We start from the raw sequence: 12,468 nt of genomic DNA, 5'->3' as shown, positions 1-12,468 counted from the left end.
GGGGGAGAAGATGCAAGTTTCACAGTATGAGCCTCTAACTCCCAAAAAACACTGATTACTAAGAGTCTAGTGTACCCTATACTATATTCTATGAGAGTATACTAAGTATACCAGGACAGTGGAATGAGCCACTCACCCAAATATTCAATTCTACCATCAATTACAACAGCAACCCCTCCGCAGCCCCTAGGAGATGATATTTAAGTCATAGTATTTCTCTCTCTTGTAAGACAGCTCACAATGTGCATTTTACACCAAGTAAAATGCTCCATTTGCTCCTAACAGCCACCTTAGTTAGGAAGCATCATTATTCCCATTTCACAGATGAGGAAATGGCTCAGAGCTGGGATTCAGTCCAGGTAATGGAGCTCAAATTCCAAGTGGTTAGAAGTTTCTCTGGATGGGAAGTGAGTACCCAAAGTGAATGGTGTCACTCCTTTTGCATACATCTTAGCTAGAGGTCCAGGCTATGTACTGTCTGATGACATCAAGAGAAGAGAATCACACAGGCTGAGGGACATTCAACTGGTCATTTAGCACCACCGTACTTTGAGCCTGACCAGCAACCAGCGACCAAGGTATGCCAAAATCAGCCTCCATATTTAGTTCCTTCCGTCTGCCCTGAAATAAATCACCAGTTTCTTCATCCTTTCCTGCCACTCTCCTCAAAACCCTTCCTAATTTATCTACGAGTAAAAACATAAGATTGCACAGAGAAGTGCTGACAGCCTGATCGCAACAATTCATCATACCAAGGGCTAAATCACAGTGAGAGCTGACTCAGTTCCCATTTAAGATATAAGTCATTCATTACAATTACATTAATTCATTACAAGTGGAATGCATATAAGTATTCACATATCCACCTATCAGAAATACTGCGAGTATTAATACCTCCTTTACAGCCCTCTTAATCCCCAGTAGGATTTGATTTTAGAAGATATCGCGATACATACACAGAGGTTTAAGATGTATTGGGAAGCCCCCCACCCCGCCCCTCCATTTTAATGCAGAGTTAACCATGAAGACATAGCATTTTCCATTTCCCATCCCTCTGGTAAGTAAAATTTTACTAAAACCTTTGAACTACCTTGGTGCTCTTGCTATATTATGACAAACACACAAAAGGACAAATTATTTCCAAAGAACATCATTACAGTAATTGAATCTTTCTGGAAAAAGGATTTCTTTTGAATTAAGAGAAACGTCTGTAGACAGCTCCCCTCTCAAATCCTACCAAATGCATTAAGAAAGCAGTTCTCTGGAGCAGTTTCCTTAGTGAGGAGGTAGATCCTTTTCAACCTATCAGGATCCACTTTAAAAGAAGCTATGGGCAATCAGTGGCCATCAGGGAGTCACTTTCATTCTCTCCAAATGATCTTGCCCTCTGAGCTACTCTAGAGCATCCCTCACCATCCCTGGAGAGTCCTTCATACTGCATTTTCAGCCAGCCATCAAGGACAGAAGAACCTACAGTTCTCTCTTCCTAAACTTCAAAACAGATGAACCATTCATTAGTCAAGGATTCGCTATGCTGATGAGTCACGTGAATAATAGTACTTCAGCCCCTGAAACAAGGGGTTAAAAGCCAACTGTTACCTGTATTATTGCTAATAACCGTAACCTCAAAATGATATAGTCACATTCTAGCTCTTCGCCCACAGGAAATGTTCAGTGTACACTTCAATGCATGCAGACCAACCCATAAGAAGCTTTGCACGGAGGTGTTCACAACCTTACCTTCTTTCTACCTAAAGCATCCCATGCTTATAACATTTATCACAAAGAAGCCAGATAATACATAAGGACACAGATAGCAAATATTATACAAATCCTACCATCGCATTTTGATATTCCTTCTTAGAATGTATTTTTGACATTAGCTTGGGCTATTTCAGTAAGTTCTTCCAAGTCAACTAAAAAATATTCTGACAAACTTTCTGGCTTCAAGTTATCTTAGTTCATCGCCTCCTGCTAGTTAAAAATCAGTTCCCAAGTGATAGCTTCTAAAGGGAAAGATACACGTGTACTCCAGGAAAACACAAATTCATTTTCACCTTTAGACACTACATGTCCCCTACAGCTCTGGGTTCTGATTTATCCGGTGTAACATCTGAAGCACATCACCGCAGTCCCTTACTGACGCCAGGCTCGGCTGGCTGTTCGGATCACGTCTAAGTTTTCAAGGTAAACATGTTACCCTCGGCGACTGTAATGACAGTGGAAGAGCAGGCACTCACCCAGGCGGTCAGACCCGGGACGCGGGCGCCGGAGAGCGCGGGAGGCGACCTGTCGCGCCCCCTCCTCCCGGTCCGCGGGGCAGGGGCAGGCGCAGGGCCGGCCGAACTAGGGTGGAAAAGAGGCTCCCCGCCGCTCCACTCTGCGGACCATCGTCAACGCCACGGTCGCCGGCGCTGGCTGCAAGGTATGGGGGCGGGCAGCTCTACGGAACCGAATAGTTGCAGTGAATCCCCCCCGCCCGAGGCCGGGCAGGAAAATCTGCCTTCGCATCAAAGCCGGGGTCTGTACCGGCTGTAACTTCCACCCGGTGACCTACTTTAGAGTGTGAGAAAGAAAGCGATGGGAAAAAATAGACGGAGCGCGCGCGGGGGAGCGGGGCGCCGGGGACGCGCGTGCCCGCGTGGGAGCGCGCGCGCGCGCCCCCAGGGCTTCCAAAGAGAAGTTGCTGCGCGGCCCCCGGGGGCCTCGGGCAGAGCCTGCGGGCCGCTCCTCCGCCAGTGCCTCCTCCCGCCGCGGCCCGGGTGCTGGCTTCCCGGGGCTCGGGGGCCTCCGGGCGACCGCCCGCGGCCCCGGCGGCGCAGCTCCCCGCCCCCATCGCCGTCCCCGCCTTCCTGACCCGCCCTCACCTCTGGGGGCTGCGCTTGGGCTCCGGCGGCCCCGGGACCCAGGCCCGCGGCGCCTCCGGGCCGGGAGGGCGGCCAGCCTCGCAGGGGCGGCGGGCGCCGAGCGGAGCCCGGGGAGTGCCGCCTGCCTGCCCTGTCCCCTGGGAATGCCCCGCCCGAACGTGCCCGGGAAGTGAGGCTCTGCCGCGCCGCCTGGCCTGGGGATCGGGGTGACCTTCCTGCCCGCTCCCCGCGCTCTTCTCGTCGGTGCCTCCCGGCGTGGCCTGTCCTACGTGGGAGAGGACGCCGAGGCGAGCACACCTGGAGCGCAGCAACGCCGTACCTGGGTGACAACAGCGTGACGTTTCAGCGCGTCTTCTCTCATTTGATCCTGGCAAACACCTTCTGCCACGGAAAGGTCCCCAGTGGGTACATGGGAAAACCGACGATCAAAGGGGTTAAGTCCCAGGTGCCACTGGTCAGACTTTCCAGATTTTTTCGCTCAAACGGCCTGCGTAATTTGTTAAGAATTTTGCTAAACTAGGCCCATCAGAAGAAGGGATGGAACTTAGGTTGGAAGTATCTGCCGAAAGCTGGACACAGATTTCCCCTCCCCCACCCTCCGCTTCGGTAACAATAGGGTTAACTACTTTCTGCCAGGTCCTTAGCCTGGTCGTCTTCAACCTTTGTTATCAAACAGCTCAGTAATCTTAAGAGGCGTATGACTTTAAAAAAAAAAAAGGCGCGTACGCAATACTGGAAAGTTAACATGTTTAGTAACTGTTCTGACCCTCTTCCTGTTTGAGCTTGACCCTCCTGGCTCCGGGGTGGGGGTGGGTGGAGATGTACTTCCAGGCATGGTTTTTCGTGGGGACACAACTACACTCCCATATAGATACCGGTGATGCTGCTTAAGGCGCTACCAAGAGGGCGGTGAAGATCAGCATATATAGTTCGTGATTCTGGAATAGTTTTCTAGTGCCACACTATATCCGGGTAGGGGAGGGAACCTTTGCTTCGGCATCTCTATCTTAATGCCCAAGGATAATCAAATTGACATTTCCTTTTTATATAAACGTTTCGTTTTGCATTTAAAAGGGAAAAAAATCATGAGCCTGATGATACATGTTCTTCTTGAGCTGAACGCCAGCCCACGGAAGTGGCACTGCTCATTTTTGTTTCCATTCAGTGGAATTAGAGCTACACTATTTCCTTGGACGCAGGCTCCATACTGGATACTGGGATGTTCCCTGTGCTCTTCTAACAGTGCAGTAGGAGGCAAAGCACACCTAAATAAGTGTAGTCCAGTGGCTGCCACATAGCAGGTGCCTAAAAAAATACTTGTCCAGGGAATAGGACCTCAACAGAATGTGATAAATGTGAAAGTGCCCTGGCTGGCATCCTGCAGGAAAACATGCGGGAAATCAGTTATAGGTGATGAGGTCAGGGGAGGCATCCTGAAGGAGGCAACAGGTGCAGGATTTTGATACGCAGAATTGGCTAAGGAATGGAAATGAGAAAGTATGTTTGCTATGCTTTCAAGATATGGCAGAGGCAGAGGTTCTTAACCTTTTGTAGGTAATAGGCCCATGTGAGAATCTGATAGAAGCTTTGGAACTTTCCTATATTAAAAAAAAAGAATGTAAAAATATTTGCATACATTTTCTGGGATTTCACAGACTAGCTAAAGCAGATCTGTGGAATCCCTAGAGGTCTGTGAACTTGAGTTACCATTTCCATGTTGGGAGGCAGGGAGAAAAATAGATTATTCTATTTGAGGCCATTATAAGAGGCATTTCCATGGCTACTGACAGAATTTGGGTAACGGCTGAGGGATTGGAAAGAAAAGTGTGCTACAGAGAAAATGTGTACGCTACCAGAAGCAAAGCACTCCCTCTTTGAAGCAGGACCTTTTTAACACTTTTTTTTTTTTTGTACATGAGAATTTCACTTTCAGCTCTCAGCAGAAGGGTTCAGGGGGAAAGACATAGATAAAATATGACCGCCAAACATTGGCAGTTACTGATGCTGGGGGTATCGTGTTATTATCTCCTTATTTGTGATGCTTGACATTTTTCATGAAAAAAATTATTATGTCTCAGGTGGACATAACCAATCCTATGATGTTTCTTAACCCAGCTTGTTAGAATGGAAATTTCGTATGGAAAAAAAGGAAACAATACAAGTATGCCAGTGATACCATCTATAAGATTGTTATTAATTAGTGGAGTCTATACAGAAGTAATAGGTTTTCTCTTACAGTGAATTATGAATTGTGGTGGCCATAGTCTCAACAGAAATTAGACCACTGTGGAACACTGAACAAGTGTTCTCCTGTTTCTTCCTGAACTCACACTTAACTTCATTTTACATTGCTTAGTTCACTAAGTGCCTTTATTATTAATATATATTACAATATATTATTATATATTATGATATATATTATTAACTAATAACATATTAAACAATATGTTATATTGTTATGTATTATAATAGCAACATATTGTATATGTTATATATAATATTGTGTTATATTGATATAATAATATAATCATTACATTATATAATATGATATATTATATTATTTTATTAATATTATCCAACTGCTTCATTAACTCAGTTCCTGTATTAGTTAACTCTGCATCTAGCGTGCCCTTCTTGAGGAGCAGATGGCAGGCCATGGTCCTCTGAGTACCTGCTCTGCGCATTTTGAGAAAGGCAGCCACAGTGGTTCCTTACACAGAGGTTGCCATACTTTCCATCATGTGACTAACTCAGACAAGGATTCATGCCCACCTGAGGGAGCTCTCTAGTTTGTCCTGTGACCTACAAGGCTGCGGCTGGAGAACGATGTCGTATAGGTATGTGCTGTATTGTAGATGACGAGACAGACCCAATCAGATCTTTTCCCAAGAGCCTTAGAGGCAAGGCCTGGATTTGAACCCAGGCAGTGAGTGTTCCAGGGCCTGGGTTGCTAACCACTCTGTTCACGGCCTCAGGAGAAGCAAAGACAGAGTTAAACAGAGCCACTTGCACGACTGAGTCACACTGTAGGAGCAGTGGCTGCCTTGACGCTGAAGAGCTCACCCTACTGTACTACCTGGGGCTGCTGTTTCCTTGCTGACCTTCCAGAACCTTCTGAGTTGCTTATGACTATAGAGACTATTGCTTGTTCTTCCTTACTTCCTGAGCTTCATAATAAAGCAATGTAGATAACCTGCTTCTGTCTTTATAAACTGAAAGAAAACAACCGTGTGATAACATACAGTGGCTGTAACACTGCCATGACAGGAAGTGGAGCTACAGCTGCCCTGCCCGTGGCTCTGCCCTTTTAGTGGGCTTCTCTCCTCCCAATAAAAACAGACATGTTATCTGCAAATAAATTTCTACAAGTCAAATCACATTTTCCAATTGACTTTTTTTAAGTAAAATAAATTTTTAAAAAACACATTTTTCCCCTGAACCATTATGAAAATTATATGCAGAATTTAGCAGCTATGATTTTTAACCATTTACTTTATGGAAATATGAAAAAAACACATAATGAATAACTACTAAAACCAAATTACTTCATGTCCCTTCTGCTTGACATCCATGACCAGTTCTCTGTTGCTTATTAAATACCACTAATGCCATAGAATAGGATACAGAGCCCCTGACCCCAACCTACCTCTCTGGGCCCAAGGACAATCATGAGATTTTTCTAGCTTCTGCAGCGCTAAGCTCCACACCTCTGGTTTCTTAAATTAAGGCAAGAAATTCATGTAAGCTATTTTTCTAGAGCTTCTGCCCATTATCTTATTTATTTTGTCCTCATTTTCTATCACAATTCTTGGCACTTAGAGGTTAATGCACATATGTTAACTAATGAATTCACATGTATTGCTACGATGCTTATATAACTATTCCATTCAGTTCAACCTTGACCATCTACTTCATACAAGGCCTTAATCTAAGTACTGGCTATTAACCATATTGGGTGCTTACCTATTATTACTATAATGGAGACTTTAAAAATATTGCCATGTATTTACCCACATTTTTCCTCCTTTCAAAGTCATTCCATATTTTTGAGTGATTTTAACTAGTTCAGCATGATACTATCTTGGTGCATAAGAAAGTGGGATCTCTCCACCGGTGGGATGGTAAACTGAGGCGAGATTAGCCACAGATTACAGGAAAAAATTGTGAGGTGCTGTCAGAAAGATCACTGGAGGAGACTGGAGACAAAGCAGTCTGAGAACAGGGATAGACAAGGCTCAAGCTTTGTGACCTCTTTGGTTTCAAAGGGTTTCCCACAACAAACCAGTCCAACTGGACTGGGGGGTCAAAGAGCTCACAGCTGTTGATAATATAAATCAGCACATCTTGGAAACAGGAGTGCTGACCAAAAGCTGTTCTTAGCATTTGGGGGTGTGCAAGGGCTGGGGTCCAGCATACTGTCCACCTAAGTCCTAAATCCTTCAGTTCTTCAACCACTTTGTTTCCAGAGAGTCTGGTGCTGTTTCTTTTTTCCATGGAACTGGTATTCTCCAGACCTATGAAGCCCAGAAGGACTCCTTTGGGGGTAAATAGTGAATTTCCCAACATGGAAGATAAGATGGTTTCTTATCGGATAGAGTTTTATGGGCCTCTCTGTCTTCCTGAACTACGTAAAAAATAACCCCACCAAAAATCTTAACATTTCTCAAGCACCTCTCCTTGGTTCTCTGCTTTTCTCTCTCCATGATCTATCCCTGGACAGCCTCATCCGCCTTTATGACCGCAAGCAGAATCTCTGTGAAGATGTCTCAAAAATCTGCGTCTCTGAGTTGGTCTTCTCATAAACCTCCCGACCCACGGTGCTGGCAGCTTGCTTGCCGTCCCCTTCAGAGTGACCTCAGTACATTTGGACCTGAGGTCCTGTGCTCTCCATGGACCTAATCGAGCTGCTCTTTGCATTTCTCTATGAATCCCATCCTCCCAGTCACCTGCTACATCCTCAAACTCTTTGCTTCTCCTGGCCCTTCGTATCCCACTGGCAACCACCATCTGCCAATTTGATCTTTGTAATACTTTTATTTATCTACTTCTCTCCCTTCTAATTGTTTCTACTTTAGTCGTTTATGTCCTATTACTTCTCACCTAGATGATTATAATAATTGATTAATTTGGTCTCCTGACTTTCAAAACCATCTCTTCTTTAAAACCTTTTAGCTTTTATCTAAAACCGAATCACTCTGTCCAGAGACTTTAGCAGTCTTTATCTATGTACCTCTTATAAAACTTACTAACTTTTTGAAGTATTTATTCATTTTTTTCAACAAGTATTCATTGGGCATCTATTATATGCCAGGCGCTGTGCTAGGAAAACAGTGGTGAGCAAAACAGACAAAATTCCTACCCTCATGGAGCTTATGGTCTAGTGAGATGACAGACATTAATCAAATAATCACAGATATCACAAATAAAATGTGTAATTGCAAACTGAAGCAAGTATCTGGGAGGAAGGGTACAGAATGTCATGAGAGTTCACGTGTCCCATCTGTCTCCTCCTGGGAACTCAGCAGTAGGATTCATCCTCAAAGTCTAGCCCAGAGCTGTACATAGGGAGGTGTTCAGAAAGATTTTGTTGAAGGAACACAGGCATCTACTTCTGACAAGTAAGTGACATGATATTTTTCTGTATTACATAGTATTGAATAAAATACATGACAAATGCTGATCATAACCCACTGCCACTTAAGCTGTTGGCTTTTGTTCCGTTACCACAAATCCATGGATCATCTGTTTCTAAAAGCATCCTATTTTCTTTGCCAGCATGGCAACATGTGAATTCTTGTTATTCCAGTAGCATTATCAAGAACATTCTTTAGGCAAAAGTTCTTATACACACTAATAATTTGCTGTTCTCAGCAGTACCAGCCCCTTAGCCCTCTTCCATATAGTTCATAACGTTTGCTGAAGATGTAAAACAGCATTGTTTTTTCTGCCCCACCGGAAGCTGTGTCGTCCTCCAGCCATCCTCTGTGTCATTTTCCTACTTCCTCTTCATCTCTGTATCTGTGTGAGTATTGTTTCTGCATCCCTTTTCTCTTCATTTCTGCCATGTTGCTCTTTCATCGTCTTCTGTTTGTGATCCTGTCATTTTTTTGGAGTCAGCTTTTTGCTGGAACAGTAAGTGACACATATCTCCTGGTTTATTTTATCTCTACTTTTTTTGCAGTGCTATTATATAATGCTTTTTCAAGAAGCACTCTCAGACACAGAAACTCAGGTCTGATTTTTTTTTTCTGTATGTGTTGTTTGTTTTCAGCTTCAAATGGATAGGGAGTGAGAAAGTGACCTTATTTTCTTTTTTTTTTTAATTAAAAAAAATTTTATTTAATATTGGAGTATAGTTGATTAACAATGTTGTGTTAGTTTCAGGTGTACAGCAAAGTGATTCAGTTATACATATACAGGTATCTATTCTTTTTCAAATTCTTTTCCCATTTAGGTTATTACAGAGTATTGAGCAGAGTTCCCTGTGCTATACAGTAGGTCCTTGTTGGTTATCTATTTTAAATATAGCAGTGTGTACAGGAACATTTCTTTATTTACTGATAGTATGCTTTATTTTTTTCCACATTTATCAAAGAATGAGATTCAAATTATATGCATCAGTTAAAATTTAAAGTGTTGCAAATGCAATTGCAGGAAATGGGTAGATGAGCGCTCATTTTCTCCCCCCTCTTAATAGTCCCTAAATTTGGAAGTGAGCTAATTAATGTGAACTGACTCTGAGGACATTTGTATTCAGAATTTGAAACGAGCAGATTTTAAAGAACCATGGGTCCAAGATGTTCTTTGCTGATGAAAGTAGAGGAGAACCAAGTAGTTTCTGGATAAAGACTGTCTTTTAGTGAAATACCACTACCATACCACTACCAGCAAAACAAGCCTCTTAGGCGCTCTCAAATGTGAGTAGTATAAACAAATCAAGACAACAAACAAAACACATCACCCCACCCCAAATAAACATTCTGGAAAAAAAACTGTTGATACTATTTTCATTTAAACTTCAAAATATTAAGAGGTTTTAAAATATATTCATATACTTTTCATTACTTTGTTATAAATTTCTTTTATACAGAGTGACCTTATTTTCATGGTAGGAAAAGAAAGACTGTAAAAAAGAAATTCCAACAACAGAAAATGTGTCGTATAAAAAGTAGAACATCTTGGGCTTCCCTGGTGGCGCAGTGGTTGAGAGTCTGCCTGCCAATGCAGGGTACACGGGTTCGAGCCCTGGTCTGGGAGGATCCCACATGCCGCGGAGCAACTGGGCCCGTGAGCCACAACTACTGAGCCTGCGCGTCTGGAGCCTGTGCTCCACAACAAGAGAGGCCGCGACGGTGAGAGGCCTGCGCACCGCAATGAAGAGTGGCTCCTGCTTGCCCCAACTGGAGAAAGCCCTCGCACAGAAACGAAGACCCAACACAGCCAAAAATAAATAAATTAATTAATTAAAAAAAAAAAAAAGGTAGAACATCTAGAATGTAGAAAAATACAGAGGCAAGATTTTGAAGATAATTTAGTGACCTGGAAATACAATAGAATGTTAAGTGAAACAGCATAGAAAAGATTTTAGGTTAGGTAAATTATATATTCACATATATGTGCAGGAAAAATACTGGACAAGTATACCAAAATGTTAATAGTGGTTCTCTCTGGGTAATGGAATTTTCACTTTTACGTTCTTCTATATATTTTTAAGGAGAAAGGGACTATATGTAGTTTCAGAGCATGGCATATCCCTATTTGTAGCCACAGCTCTGTCCTCATGGATTTTATTGAGCTGGCATCCCTGCTGTTACCAATCAAGTGTGTGAGAAGCAGTATCAACATGTGGAAGGCCCTCTTGTTCCTTTCCTTAATATTATTTTATTTTATTTTATTTTTGAACCCTGGTTTTATGCTACAAAGATGAGAGATCACAGTCTTTTTTTTTTAAATTAATTAATTTATTTATGGCTGTGTTGGGTCTTCGTTTCTGTGCGAGGGTTTTCTCTAGTTGAGGCAAGCGGGGGCCACTCTTCATCGCGGTGCGCGGGCCTCTCACCGTCGCGGCCTCTCTTGTTGCGGAGCACAGGCTCCAGACGCGCAGGCTCAGTAGTTGTGGCTCACGGGCCCAGTTGCTCCGCGGCATGTGGGATCTTCCCGGACCAGGGCTCGAATCCGTGTCCCCAGCATTGGCAGGCGGATTCTTAACCACTGCGCCACCAGGGAAGCCCTAATATTATTTTAAGTACTCAAGTGCAGCCGTGTAAGTCCAGCATTTCCAAACCTGAAAGCTGTTCATGGCTATGTCAAAGACACGGCCATATGTGCCCCACCTTGTATTGTGCTTAAATTACTTGTTGTATTTACATCATGTTTTGTTAGGTACAGTCAAATAGCAGCTCCCTGGGTAAGCATCTTGATTACATCTACCTATCGTTAATGGTGATCTTGAGTTTATATGAAAGTCAGCTCTAAGAAGAATGGAGAAGTAGATTCATTGTGTGTGTGTGTGCACGTGCTTATGTGTGCACTTATATGTGTATATGTAGTTCCTAGAGATTTGATATTCTGGGGAAAATGGAAGGTGAATTTTGAAGTGGTTTTATTTTTCTCTGACAATATTTTTGGAACTTCGGGAGAGGTAAAAATTTTTTTTAATTTAGACTAGAATAGTAATTAAAATTAAGTACTAATATATGTTACTAGAAGTTAAATTACTGTAAAATAGCTTCAGAAAACTGCGCCATAAGAAAATTTTGTTGGAAAACTATTTGTAATTGTCAAAGTACAGTGTTTATATTCTGAGAACAAGCAAGACAGTACTACGCTCCTACAATCCTACCACCAGAACTACGATAACCAGAGTTCTTTGACTCCAGTCTCAACCAAGATCTCTGGATCTTAGATTACTCGCCTGAAAATTCAGGGAATTGAGTTAGACCTCAGACCACTGAGGTCCCTTACAGTTCTTAAAACAAACTGTAAGTGTTTTTGCCTGGATCTAGAAAGTTGTAAACTATAGAGGGGGATTTGGTGCCTTGTTTATGTTACCCATTTATTATCTAAAGGTTGAGTAGGAGCTTCCTGTTTTCCAAGCTGGATTTCAAAGGATTGGATGTGGAGTTAATAACTGGTACTAGCTCCTATTTAATTCACGTGAAGAATTTAGGAAGAACTTGCAAGATGGAAGAGGAAGGAGACTTATTCTGAGAGGCTCCAGAGGGCAGACTTGGACCAGCGAAGGCGAATTACGGGGAAGCACATTTAGACTCAGTAAGAACAAGAGGTTTCTAAAGTTTGAGCTGCCTGGAAGCCGGGCTGGCTCCTTCAACAGGTACAAATCTTTGTCTCTGGACAGGCAGACGAAGAGGCCAGCTTACTTATTGCTGATCTTTGCAGAGGGAATCCATACATCAGAGGGGAGATCATGCTTTCGAGACATCTCAAAGTCCCTTCCAGAGCTGGGATTCTTTGATGTGGTGTCGACAATGGGTGTTGAGAAACAGCAGAACACAAAGTCTCTTCAGGCGTTTGGACAAAGAATGAGGCGGAGATTTCCACAACATAGCCTTTGCCACTCCGGTTTCTCCTTCCTTCTCTA

At 43.1% G+C, this 12,468-nt stretch overlaps 2 protein-coding genes across 15 annotated transcripts in view; one reads left to right on the top strand and one right to left on the bottom strand.

Annotated features, from left to right (window-relative positions):
* The window catches only part of TRMT9B (tRNA methyltransferase 9B (putative)), a 68,909-nt gene extending 58,877 nt beyond the window's left edge, over positions 1-10,032 (bottom strand). For 8 of the 13 annotated variants that reach the window (XR_014239087.1, XR_014239088.1, XR_014239089.1 and 5 more), the window contains exon 1: positions 2,058-2,171. The gene's annotated coding sequence lies outside the window, so the exon portion shown is untranslated. Of the gene's footprint in view, positions 1-2,057; positions 2,172-2,240; positions 2,331-2,867 lie in introns of those variants that run through there. The other 5 variants (XM_082375017.1, XM_082375013.1, XM_082375014.1 and 2 more) reach the window with 4 other exon arrangements.
* LOC309619652 (uncharacterized protein) overlaps positions 2,336-12,468 on the top strand; it is a 120,159-nt gene continuing 110,026 nt past the window's right edge. For both annotated transcript variants that reach the window (XM_082375077.1, XM_082375078.1), the window contains exon 1: positions 2,336-2,425. The gene's annotated coding sequence lies outside the window, so the exon portion shown is untranslated. The remainder of the gene's footprint in view (positions 2,426-12,468) is intronic.

This window comes from Balaenoptera borealis, assembly GCF_965194805.1.
Source record: "Balaenoptera borealis genome assembly, chromosome: 21".
NCBI classification, from domain to species: Eukaryota; Metazoa; Chordata; class Mammalia; order Artiodactyla; family Balaenopteridae; genus Balaenoptera; species Balaenoptera borealis.
This window is presented reverse-complemented; position numbering and strand designations above follow the sequence as displayed.